The 10,397-nt window shown below is 32.8% G+C and overlaps 1 long non-coding RNA gene across 1 annotated transcript; it reads left to right on the top strand.

The window, feature by feature from the left end:
• Positions 1 to 4,266: 4,266 nt before the first annotated feature.
• On the top strand, positions 4,267 to 4,840 carry LOC110680212. Its single transcript, XR_002502793.1, has 3 exons — positions 4,267 to 4,372; positions 4,451 to 4,572; positions 4,643 to 4,840. It is a non-coding gene; the product is annotated as an uncharacterized LOC110680212 (long non-coding RNA).
• The last annotated feature ends 5,557 nt before the right edge of the window (positions 4,841 to 10,397 follow it).

Here is a 10,397-nt window from a genome sequence, read left to right as displayed (position 1 = left end):
GTAGCCATTGCTTCTTCTTCCACACCTTAGTATATATTCTCATTGGAACAGCTGTCAAACAAAACCCGACTTGCCGATCGAGGGGTGTTTCAACATGTTGGTTATTTTGAAGCACTCATCGTGTGACGAACAAGGGGTAATAAGAGAAATTGTAAACACTTCGGGATGCAGCCATCTACACAGCAAAAAAAGTTGTTGAATATTACATCAAAACTGCTGCAACCAAGTCATTCCCTCGGTTGTGTAATATTACACAGCCCGACGTACTTGTGGGCTTTTGGTGTAACAAACGCGAGCGATGTAATTTTTCCGATGTAATAAATTCAATGTATCCAATACGATGTAATCGATGCGGTGTAATATAGAAACTGTGTAATCTAAGCGATTTCAGGGCAATCCTGATCATAATTCAGCAAAATCAATGGTTGATTAAATTGCTTTTTAATCCTTTTCCACTTTTAAATCGAATATAATATGTGAATTCGAGTTTTACTTATATTGAATTATCGAGTTTATAAACTTGTAAAATAATTAAAAGCAATTTATTCAACCATTGAAAAGAATTTTATGGTAAGAAGATATAATATGTTTGGAAATTATAAAAACAAAAGAATTGAGTTTAAATTATTTATTTATTTTTTGTGCATTAAACAATTCTCGCATAACTTGTGATCTTGTCCTAAAAGCCATTGGTAACCGAGTGTGTAGAGCTTTGTTTCTAAGCAAATGAATGGCCCAGGATGCAAACTATCACCACTGGGAAATAGAGGAGAATACTCTCTGCATTGTAGCATCGTTGAATAACATGTAAATCCATTCGTTCGCTCGGCAACAACAAGCTACACACTCGGTTACCATTGGCTTTTAGAGCGAGATCACAGGTTATGCAAGAATTATACAAATAAGGAGCTCAACGACTGGGAGGCTTCAGGCTCGACTTCAGATGATAAACCCATGGAACCGCAGTGAGCCCTTTCAGGCACTTAAGGCAGTGTTTAGATTTCCTCAGCAAACAGTGGATCGCTCGAGCTTTCGTCCCGATCTAAAATAGAAAAGAAAACATAGTTGATATTTAGAATTTTAGTATTCTACACATGATTCTAAAATAACAGATGACTATTATATGAATATCGACGAAGTATTATTAGATAAAACGGAAGTTCTATTCTGATATTTTACAGGAATATCAGTTCCCAAGATCTTAAATTCTTCCTTTTTTTGGGAATTCATAAATGCAAAAATATCTACAAATCCACCTGCAAAAGGTTCGCCTGGAATTTTGGCAATTCTAGAAACAGTTTCGTCTAGAAATTCTTGCAGATATTGCGCAAAGAAAGTCTTGGCTAGTCATGTTGAAATTTCACTTAAGAAGCCCCTGATATTTTCAGGTTTATTTCTCTTGCTTGCAAAGCATTTCAGCAAAAATTCCACTACAGATTCAAGTTCTTCAAAAAAAATCTTCATAAATTTGTTTAGTTTAATGAAATTGTTAACCTTCTTATCTCTTCTTCACAAGCGATTTTTTGTGGTGATTTGCATAATTATTATTTAAATATCCAACAAAAAAAAAAACAAAAGCAAGGTAAAACTATTGAATAATCAATAAAATTGGTAGTTATAATAAAAAATAAAATAATTTGAAAAAAAATGTGTATTTCAAGAATTTTTGACATGAAAAATTGAACAAACGAATTTTGACATAAAATACGAACAAAAGAGTGAGAAATTAGGTGTTAATGATTTTCAACAGTTTTTAGTTAATGAACCAAGTAATAAACATAAGTAATAAGTAATAAACATACAGTATTGGACATTTTTTTTTAACTTTTTCGATTTTTCATGCAAAATGACCAAGTTAGATCTCAGTTATTTATTGACCGATTTGAAATTTTCACAGAACATCAGATATAACTTGAATTTTAACATATATTTTTGAATATTTTTTCCAATCGCAAGTTTATAAGTTATAACGGTTTAACTAAAGTGTATTTTTTGACGAAAAATTCAAAACAATTTATCTCAAAATCAGCCCTGCACAAAAACTGACTTCAGCAAACTTGTTCATCTCGTTAAAATCTACAACTTTGCTGAAGATACCATAAAGCTATTCCTTTAAAATGTTTAGTTGTGTCATTTATAAAAATAACGTCAAAAAATTCACTTTAGTCAAATCGAATCAACCTTGTGATTGAAAAAAAAAACACTCAAAAATATATGTTATAATTCAAGTTATGTTTGATGTTCTGTCAAAATTTCATTCAAATCGGTCCATAAATAACTGAAATATAGCTCACCAAAGTTGGTCATTTTGTATGGAAAATCGAAAAAGTTGCAAATGTTTTGTCCAATACTGTAGGCACCGTAAATTGCCGTTATTCGACGCACTTAAGACCTCAATTCCGCGCATTTATAAATAGTTCTAATACAGTCAACTCTCCCTTACTCGATAATCGGTATCTCGATATCGAGTTAGAGAATCATAGAAAAAGTCGGTTTTCATGGCTACCTCGATGGTCCCTTTAATATCGAATTATGAAAATTTGACTGTATATAATAATCAATTAAAAGTTATTGTTAAAGTACAACTGTGAAATATTAAGCATATATAGCGAATGTGCATGTGTACATTTTAAATTCATCAAATTTTTAACTAATTGCGCGGAATCAGGCAATGCGCTGAATAAGGATAAATACATTGCGGTAGCGATATAAATTTTCATTTGGAAGTATGTTTTGAGTATTTTCATAAGAACATTAAGTAATCTGCAAGCATTTCCCTTCTTGGAGTTATTTCAGAATATCGCGCATAACTGTGGTTTTCGGTCTTCGCCAACGCCAGCGATTGATGTTTTTTTTAATACTAGCTTAACATCTATGAAGAGATCTTGAGACTACAGCTATCAAATCAGGAATTACATATTTTCTAGCACCAATACTGAGAATAGAATTTAGAGAGGTAGAATTTTGATGCTCCCCGTGTGTTTTCTTAACAGCATGTTGAATTCCGGAAGTTCTAAGTGTTTCTGTGATATTCTCGTTATTTTGGTGGGGTTTCTGATAGTATCCTTGGAATTTCTAGAACTTAGAACGTAGAGATTTTAATGGGAATTGTAGTGATTCCATTTGTAGTCGTAAGAATTCAATGAGGATCTCTCCTAAAAATCCAGGGTTCCCTTTGAAATTATTAAAATTCTTATCGATTTCACAAAAAATCCCATTGAAATCTATAAAATATTTACCGACATTCAAAAGGTTTATATTAAAGCTTTGCTTTGACATTCCAACGGAACTGGAGATCAACGGAATCTTAAAGGTTTTTACAATAATTACAAAGATTGTATTCAGAATTACAAATATTCACACAATAATTCGCAGGAATCCCACCGCAATCTCATAGATTCTTACAGAAATACCGTCTCAAAGATACCCACAGAATTTTAAGAGATTAATATCCGGAATCCCATTCCCACCCCAATTCTAGAGTTTTTACCAGATTTCTAATATTTCCGCAATATTCCTAGAATGGTATTTAAACTTCCAGAATTATCATAAAAAATCCGACATCCCTATCGGAATCCCAATGTTCCTACAGGAATTCCGGAATTTCAAAGGAAATCTGAGAATCTGAGGTGTCAGAATTTACACGTAAAATTCAGAATTACATTATAAATATCTGAATTCCTACCGACATCCTAAAATTCCTAGAAAATAACATGATTATCGTAATGCCAGAGTTCACACGGATATTACAAATTGCTACTGCCAGTAATCTTACCGGAATCTCAGAATTGGCGGGGCGAATGTTTTCGTCACCTCATAACTCCTAAGCAAAACTCAAAATACCTTCCGAAATATCAAAACTCATATCGTTTTCCCATGATTTTTACTCAAAAGTAAATTATTCCATTCAATTTCGCAATCTCAAAGCATGAGTAACAACCTCTTAAGCTAACTACCAGTAGCTTTGTAGTAAATGCTACCTTTATTCATAGCAACGCGTTGTTTGTACAGTCAACCCTCCATGAGTCGATATTGAAGGGACCATCGACTCATGGAAATATCGAGTTATGGAACAGAAAAGCTATAGAAAGTCGTTTAGAGGGACCATCAAAGTAACCATGAGATTTGATTTTTAGTATGGTTCCATTAGTCGATATCGAGTAATGGAACATCGACTCATGGAGGTTTAACTGTAGTATGTTCGAAAGGTGTAGAAAGGAAAATGACACAAACATATTCCACTCGTGTTCCACATATAGCGTTTACTACCGAGATTGTAGTAAACTCAACTTAACTACATTTTATTCATACGGCCCATTATGTACTTCATGTCATTTTTATTTGTGAAGGAGAATATTTTCTAAATTATAAGGTAAGTTGATCACATTGTTCCGATCATGATTACCATTCAGTAAGGGAATTAATTCAACTGCCCTGTTTTGTTTTCAAGAATAGTGGAATCGAAAGCATTTTGCTCACTAAGGAATACCATTTTGGGACTCTACCCTCAAAATGTACCAAATCTAACTTGAAGGATCACCTAAAGGATCATTTTACTGAAAATGGCACAAGGTATTATGAAAAGCATTATGTAGTATAATATCATACCAGATAACTAAGTTTCAATTGTTTATTTTCGCAGACAAACATCCATCATTAGTTTCAAACAAGCGCAACGCTGATGCATTTCAGGAGCCTACTTGAATGAAAAAGAATAGCAGCAACTGAAGCCTAATTAAAAAATGCAATCCTTTTGTTATCTGATAAATAAATGAAACCACCATTAGTATTTATTAAATGATATTAAATATATAAAATCATTAGTAAACCTACCAACAACCATAGGTTTGTTAATTTCAAACAATGAGTTTGTTTGTTACAAAGTTGAGATTGGCTATTTCAAACTGATTATCCTGGTTTGAAACAAACTGAAGCATTAGTTGTTTTCACAAACGTCAAAATGAACAACTATTTTTTGTTTGTTTCAAATAAACTTTTGTTGAATTTAAATGTTCTGTCGATAAAATACAACCAAAATAATTGTTTGTTTCAACCACTCCAAGAGGCTGAAAGGAACTAAGATTTTGTTTGTGCAATATTCAACTTAAACTTTAGTTTGAAAATAACTAAAATTTGTTTGGGTTTACCATTTTTTTCTCTGTGTATAATAAACAATTCAACAGTACTAATCAATAGCTTTAAAAAATGACCTTACAGCATAGCTGAGCCTTTCGGACCGATGTATAAAAATAATTTTGTTTCGAAATTGTCCGTGTGGTTGTGGTATTCTAGTGCCCCTATTATATATTTAAGAATCAGTCATAGATACATGACCCTATGACCAACATTTGTATATGTATAGGCCTAGCAGATGTGGCTTTTCAAATCGGTAGTTCTTTCTCACAGTGATTGTTTTCAAAACCTTGTCAAGTATAGAAAATAATTGTATTTAATTTATTATTACAGTGAAGCTACATTATACTTATTAAATAAGTATTAAATTTTTTTTCATCATTGTTGATATTATCGAGGCCAGAATTCCAAGTGAGTGAAAAACTTAATAGTACTAGAACACCATAGGAGATCGCTAATATAACCTAATCATAGAACTGCTTTTTGCACTATGTTGGGTCTCAAAAAACCTCGTAGAAGAGTACAAACCGTCAATGGCATTTCCCATATACTAATCCACATTGCGCATTCAATGGTCTAGTTGTGCTCCTCACCCGCCCTCAGTTTGTAATCTTCTCATTAGCTTAAAATTATATTTTCCTTGAGTATAAATGATTTCAATTAATGGTAACCGTAATAAGCAGTAGTTTGAAAAGGGGCACTGAATCAGAATACCCGCAAATTCTGATTATTTCATTTTTCATTTTCATTTTCATTTTGCAGCGTTTGGTGGGGCATTGAGAGCGCAAGTCAGTCCAAAACCGGGGGAAGGGATAGGTAATGACCGTAATAGTCTATGCGGACCGCTTGAACACCATCGGAAAGGATAAGAAGGGTTGGGGTAGGGCATAGGGAATTGGAGAAGACTTGACACAGTAATGAGATGTATGCTGCAAAATGTAAATGTGTTGAAAGCAATTTAATTTGAGTTTTGAAGTTTGATTTGACTTATTAAAATTCCAAATAGACCGGCCATTGTACAAGTAAGAAAGGATAAGCTGATCGCTTTCTAGAAATTTAATAAACAACAAAATAATAACAATATGAGAGTGATGTTAAGGGCTGCTGATGGCACGATGCGACGCTTTAGGAGATTTTGATACTGATTGAACATAGAGCGCAATTCTATCGATGGTAATAACTTTACAAATTGTATCTGTTTTTGCACTGAATGACGATGCTGATTTATGTAAAAATACTTGATATTATTATTTCAATTGTTTGTGTGATCTAGGAGTTAATAATGGAAATATTTTACTTACGCTTGATGATAATACTTCCCAGACCAAAAATATTATATTTGAGCACCCTTTTCGAAGCTATTCTATCCAGTCCAGGTATCCGTTTACAATCCTGAAATTATTCATAATTGTGCATGCTCATGCATTATATTAGTGATGCTCATAATCATGCAACAGATAAGGAGAGAAAGAGAGAATATCCAGCTTTTTAAAAGCGCTAATGGCTGCCGCTAACGGCCTCGCTTTCTGGTAAGGATAAGTCGATTTGACGTTTGGCTTGTGTCGATTTACATTGAGCTGACCCAAGCCAAGCGTCATATCGACTGATCCCTACCAGAAAGAGAGCCTATTTGCGGCAGCCATTAGCGCTCTTAAAAAGCTGGATAGGAACAGTGATTAGTAATGAGTTAATTATGTAGTTTTGTTAGAATTATAAACAATTAAACAGTAGTAATGAATAGCTTATAAAATGACTTTGCAGCATAGCTGAGCCTTTCGGATCGTAAGACCGATGTATAAAAATAATTTGTTTCGAAATTGTTTACGTGGTCTTCTAGTGTCCCTATTAGATAAGAATCAGTCATAGACATACATATCGAATGCTCGCCATGACCCTATGACCAATATTTGTATATGTAGCCTTAGCTGATGTGGCATTTCTAATAGGTAGTTCTTTAACTCATTGATTGTCTTCAAAACCTTGTCAAGTATAGAAAAATGATTTTATTTAATTTATTACTACATTGAAGCTGCAGTGTACTTATTAAGTATTAGGTATTATTTCATGTTCTTATCACTATTGATATTATCAATTATTTTATAGTACTAGAACACTATAGAAGATCGCTAAACATTACCTTATCATGGAACGGCTTTTTGCTCTATTATTTTAAGTAGATGCTATTGATCTCCCTTTGCTCCTATCCGCAACCCGGTGCACGCGTCCTGTTGGTATTCGAAAACCTTGTAGAAGATTACAAACCGTCAATGGCATTCCCAATTACTACCCCACGTTGCACATTCAAGGGTCTGATTGTGCTCCTAACCCACCCTCAGTTCGTAATCTTCTCGCCAGCTTGAAATTATATTTTCCCGAAGAGAAAGTAATTTTGATGAGTGATAGCCTAGTGCAGCCCAACTGCATGGTACAGTAGTTTAACCAGAATCTTTAGGTCAGAAGATAATATCTAAATTTTGTAATAAAAAGGTTGCCATTGCTTTGAAATTCACCCAATATCTAATCAAAACTACTACAGGGTGTCTACTCGTTTATCAAAATGAAATTCCCTGATATTTCAAGGTTTTTTCCAGGTTCTTTCAAATAATTCCAGGTGCAAGAAATACTCTCATTTTATATGGCTGAAACAAACTAATGACAAATTTTAAAATGTTTATAATTTAATAGCTATTTACTCTACTCTTTACATTTTTTAAAGCAATCTGGAAATATTACAATATCCAATATTCTAATAATAAGGTGCTAAATATATCTAAGCTTAAATATTATTCAGTTGAATTGTATTTGATCATGATGATGTTTTCTATTTCGTTTGTAAATTCTCTGTTCGTCATTGTGAACTGCGTTGTCGTGCAAAAAGAGGATTATTCATTAATTTCCATGGGTTATTTGAACACCTGATATTCAAAATTAATTCTTTTTTATTAGTGACAATATTTTAACATAAAAATTCCATTTACCGATGTTTCGAGAGTTCTTAATTGAATAATTGTTACGAAATTTTACATCTATAATTGTTTAATACCAGATTGTTTTTGCAAAATTGGATTTTTTTATATCAAACTAGTGGTCCCGGCAAACTTCGTCTTGCCATTAAGTAGGCTGTTGAAAACCGCTATGAATCGTCCCATACAAAATGTCAGTGCCGTTCACTCTCGTTTTTCTGACTTTTCCGGTGAACATCCTGGAACTTTTATACACACAAACACGTCGGAACCCTTGAAGATTAAAATGGAGAAAGAATCATCCGAATCCGTTGCCTCATTCGTGAGCCATTTCGTATCATACAAACACCATTCTATTTTTATTTATATAGATATTTTCCAATAATTTTAAAAATGGTTACAGTAATCAGTAGCAAAGAGTTTGATTCACCATAGAATCAGATCAGACATTTTTCTGAGAATATTTCTAAAATTATTTCCAATTTTTCGTGACATTACGACAAATAAAACATTTTGTATATATGAATATGAATATGAACATACGGGGCAATATGAGCCACCCCGGTTTTGACCTCAAAAACAGTGTTTTAATGTCTAGTGTCATTATGATCTGCTAAAGGATGCCTCAAATAGCCACCACAATAAAAACCGTAAGAATATTCGTTTGAACACTCAATATATTTACAAAAATGTACAAATTTGTCCTTCGTCATGAAAAGCTTATAATTTTGGCAGTTCTTAATTAAGTCTGTAAGACTATTATATTTATAATTCTGGTAATTTTCAGCAATCCATTGAAACTTTTGATCATAATGAACAGTTCGTGAGCAAAATTAGATTTGTTCGTAAACAAAATTATTGAAAAAACAATATATTATTTTCAAGATGAAAGGGCGGGGCAAAATGAGCCACCTAGATTTAAGCAAAACTAACGATGTTTTGAACATAAAAATACATTGCCTAAATATATCAGATTATTTTTTTACTGCATAGTCATCTTTATGCACCATTACAAGTGGAACACTTTGCTAGAAAATACTTTGAACCAAGAATCACAATTTAGTACTAGTATAACATGGTCTGTTTACTATGTATTATGTATCTTTAAAAAATAAGCCGCTAGAATCAATAATTTCAAGTAAAGCTAATACAATTACCTTTCCAATAATGTACTCTTCACGACTTACTCTTCTCTATACTGTTTTAAATTAAAATCATTCGATTGAATGAGGTGGCTCATACTGCCCCGTAGGGTGGTTCATAATGCCCCATATGGTTGGTGACCACGTAGAAAAACATGGTTTTCCAAAAAGTTCCTGAAATAATTTGCAAGTTGATGTTAACATTAATTATCGACGTAATATGGAAGATAACATATTATAGTACAAGTCACTTGCATTTAAACTAAAATTTTTGCTGTTTTCTATGCATTCCATGACGTTTTCCTTAGGCGGTACCATATTGCCCCGATCACCCCTAATGCAATTTCAATGACTTTCTCAATTCATCAAAAATTATTTTAGGTATTTCGCCCAAAGATTCAGATATAACTTCAAAGATTTCTTAAGTTAGATAGATGGACAGAATTCCTCCAAGATTATTTTTTATATTTAAAAATACAATCTGGGTTTTTTCAAAGAATACCACAAAAATTACCTCATAGGCTAAGAGATTCTATCAGGAATTTCTTCATATATTATTTCAGTTATTCTTCAATAAGCCCTTAGTCTCCCAAGGATTTTAACCGGCAATTCTCCCATCGGTTTTTCTTGAACATCCTCCCAAGACTCCCGTTTAAAAACTGTTGGAATATTCAATCAGAAACATTTCCAGATGCCAATAGGAATTTCTCAGGATTTCTTACAAAAATGTTCTTCAGAATTTCTTTTAAGATTTTAGCTAGGATTTTTGTTAACGTCACCTTCAGGAATTACTTCAGAGGTTGCTCATAAGATTTCTTGGGAATTCCTCCAGTAATTCTAACAGATTCCTCAAGGAGGTTTTCAAAATAAAAAAATTCAAGCATTCATCCAGGAGTTTTTCTACAATGAATGAATGAATTTTTCCACAAAACTATGGAATTGAAAATTGAAAAAACTCATGACGTATTCCTAAAGCAAATGGTAAACTTGTGTATGTTATTGTGTCAATCTTGATGAATGAGGATTTCTAGAAGAACTCACTCTTGATGAAATTTTAGAAGATTTTCTAGATTTTTGCTAAGATAATAAAAAAAACAAATCAATTGAATCTCTTGATAACATATTGCAGAATTTTGTGTAGGAACTTCTTGAAAAACAT

Source organism: Aedes aegypti, unplaced genomic scaffold (assembly GCF_002204515.2).
Source record: "Aedes aegypti strain LVP_AGWG unplaced genomic scaffold, AaegL5.0 Primary Assembly AGWG_AaegL5_hic_scaff_1050_PBJ_arrow, whole genome shotgun sequence".
In the NCBI taxonomy this organism is placed as follows: domain Eukaryota; kingdom Metazoa; phylum Arthropoda; class Insecta; order Diptera; family Culicidae; genus Aedes; species Aedes aegypti.
Note: the sequence above shows the minus strand (reverse complement) of the source record. Positions and strands in the feature narration are given on the sequence as shown.